Genomic DNA, 2,965 nt, shown 5'->3' on the forward strand with positions numbered 1-2,965 from the left:
CTTTGATAGAATTCTGGAACCACCAACGCTGTCAAAACCTGCACTGCTCTCGGGTATTGTACACTCGCTTGTAAAAACAGCAGAAAACATCAGAGAAATACTCCCCAAACATCCATTTGTCAGCCCTTTAGAAAGCATGAATCCTGCTCTCTTGGGCCATTGATCTCCTCCTTCGTTTCCTCTTGGAAAGCAGAGGCTGCTTCTGGAGGACAGTGTGCGGGAGTGTGCTTTAAAAGATATAAATGACAACAGAGCCTTTGTATGCTTGCCCTGATGCTGAGGGTTTGAGGGTTTGCATGGCCCGTCCATGCAAAAGTACCACTGCATTTCCGTTTTTGCCTTGGGCCGGAACTGCACATACCCCACCTCTCTGCTTCCCACGTGGAAACCTGCAGGCTCTGATGATTCGGGCACCAAGTAGTCACGGGTGAGGCTCCCAGGAGGGTCAGTGGTAAAGTTACCTCGGGGAGAAAATTGTAATAAATGAGGATTCCTAGGTCAGATGGGGGCCTCAGAGCAAACTTGCAGAAGGATGGACGGGAGACTACGTTTTTTTGACGGTCCGAAATAACTTGAAATTAGTATAAGAAATGCAACTGACGTAACAAACTGTGTGCAAGATGTGGGAATGATGGGGCTTTTAGGGGAGATAGTAGGGTTCGTGGGGTCCAGAGCCGACGGCCAGGAAAGAATTCTTGAAAACGTCTTTGGTGCAAAATGGTGATTTTGTTAAAGCACGGGGACAGGACCCGTGGGCAGGAAGAGCTGCCCCGGGGCCTTGAGAGACTAGTTATATACTATGGGGCTGCGGGAGGTAAAGTCCAGGGGAAGTTTCCAGTGAGATTTTTATATGCTAAAGGAGACTCACAGGATTTTGGAGGCCTAGCTTTTGTCAAGCTAGGGTTGTTTTTCCCTCTAGCAAAGCATTAGCATTAAGACAGTAAGGAGTTCCTGGAGAAACGTTTTACTCTGCTGGCCTCAAGTATTTGTCAATGGGCTACAGGTTCTAAGGTAATTTAGTTCTATCTGCCATTTCCGTCTGCCTTTGTTCCCCACGTTACTACGGAGGGTGATCTCTATCAGTTCACCATTTGTTTTTCCCCTTTCCTTTGTTCTTGGGCAGCCAGGAGTGCACACATATCCCACCTGGGGGGGGGGGCGGGGGGAAGGTGGCTGTCAGCTTGCCTTATGCTTCCAGAAACATCTGGAAGTACTGCAGATGTGCGACCTGCAAAGATGATCCCGCCAAGCCACAGTCAGCTGAGCCTGAACGCCCATGTATCTGTGCGGTAACAATCAGGGCCCTTACGTATGTGAAGTTCATTTTTGCATCCACGCTCCCTCCTTTTCTCCCTCCCTCCCAGCTTACCATCTGGATTCCACCTTGCACTTTCAGCCTGGGCTGCCCACGGAAGGTTGTCTTGGCTTTACCTTTGCTCTGCCATTCACGACTTGCCCGTCATCCCGCTTGATCCGCTACGCTAACCTCTGGAAGCGGCTCAGGGGGTTTCTCTCACAGACAACTCTTCTCACGGCGAGTCCCCTGACACCCACAGGTCTTAATGGAAAGGACGGAGTTCGTGGGAAGAACCTCAGGTAGGCCACAGAATCCAGTGGAGGGGATAGTGGAGGGCGGATGGATGGTCTGCTGAAATACACTGGTAGCAGCAGCAGAAGGGAGGACAGAGCGACTCACAAAAACCTACTGTTTTCAGAGTGCATCAGTGGGCAGGCACAGTGCTCTGTGTTTTACATTCATTGTCTCATTGAATCTACAGCAGGAGCCTTTCGGGTGGGTTTTACTCTTAAACTGCTGAGGACAGTATGTACATTGGTGGGCGTGGCTAAGTTCCAGTAAAACTTTATTTACAAAACTGGTGGCAACCTAGCCATTTTGGCTCCTATGGGTCTACCCACAGAGACTCCGGCTTAACCGGCAGTACCCCAGAGGGCCGGGTGGCTAAGCCCAAAATAATAGGGAGGCTAACAGCTAGGGGGGCAGGCAAACAGGCCAGTGAGGAATGGGACACAAGAAGTTGCCGGCAGAGAAATTGCTCCCCCTTCCTCCCACCCTATGAAGTTTCTGAGGAGAGGTTGTATAGGGTCCTGAGCAACCAGCTGTGTTTCTTAGGAATCTGTAGTCTATTCGTAACTGTACCACCTTTCATTTGCTCTTCCTCCTTTCCTACTTTTACTTCCCTTTTGTCCAGGGATTCCATGGTGTTTGCCCACAAAACTTCGGCACACTATTTGCCTCAGGCTCTGCTCTCTAAGGAACCCAGGCTAAGAATCTGCCTTCCTCATAAAGGATTTCAGGTGCTGTAGCCCCTGCCCTGCTTGGGGCCCATCTGATGACCGGCAGCACCTCTGCCTTTCAATTCCTTTCATTTCAACAGAAATGTATTGAGTGCCATGTGCAAACTGAGCAGATAAAGAGATAGGCTGTGTCCAATAAATATGGGTGTGTTTACTAGGCCTTAGTAAAGAAGAATATGTAACGGTCAAAGGCACTGTCAGAGTCAAATAAACCAATTAGTCATAGACACACGGTAGAAGAGGGTGGGACGAGATAGGGACTGAGTAGAGTTTAAAATTAAATTGTACTTGTGGTGCCTGGGTGGTTCAGTCGGTTGGGTGTCCGACTTCGTCTCAGGTCACGATCCCCGGGTTTGTGAGTTCGAGCCCCGCGTCAGGTTCTGGGCTGACAGCTCAGAGCCTGGACCCTGCTTTGGATTCTTTGTTTCCCTCTCTCTCTGTGACCTCCCCCGGTCACGCTCTGTCTCTCTCTCTCTCTCTCTCTCTCTAAAAAATAAACATTAAAAAATTCTTTTAAATTAAATTGTACTTAAGTAGAAAGACATTTAAATATCAGACCTGAGAATAAAATTAATCAAGTTTCATGTGCATTGCGTTGCCGATGCTACTGAAAAGCAGATTCTCATTCTGCTTATCGGGATGTCTGCAT

This window comes from Neofelis nebulosa, chromosome X (assembly GCF_028018385.1).
Source record: "Neofelis nebulosa isolate mNeoNeb1 chromosome X, mNeoNeb1.pri, whole genome shotgun sequence".
In the NCBI taxonomy this organism is placed as follows: Eukaryota; Metazoa; Chordata; class Mammalia; order Carnivora; family Felidae; genus Neofelis; species Neofelis nebulosa.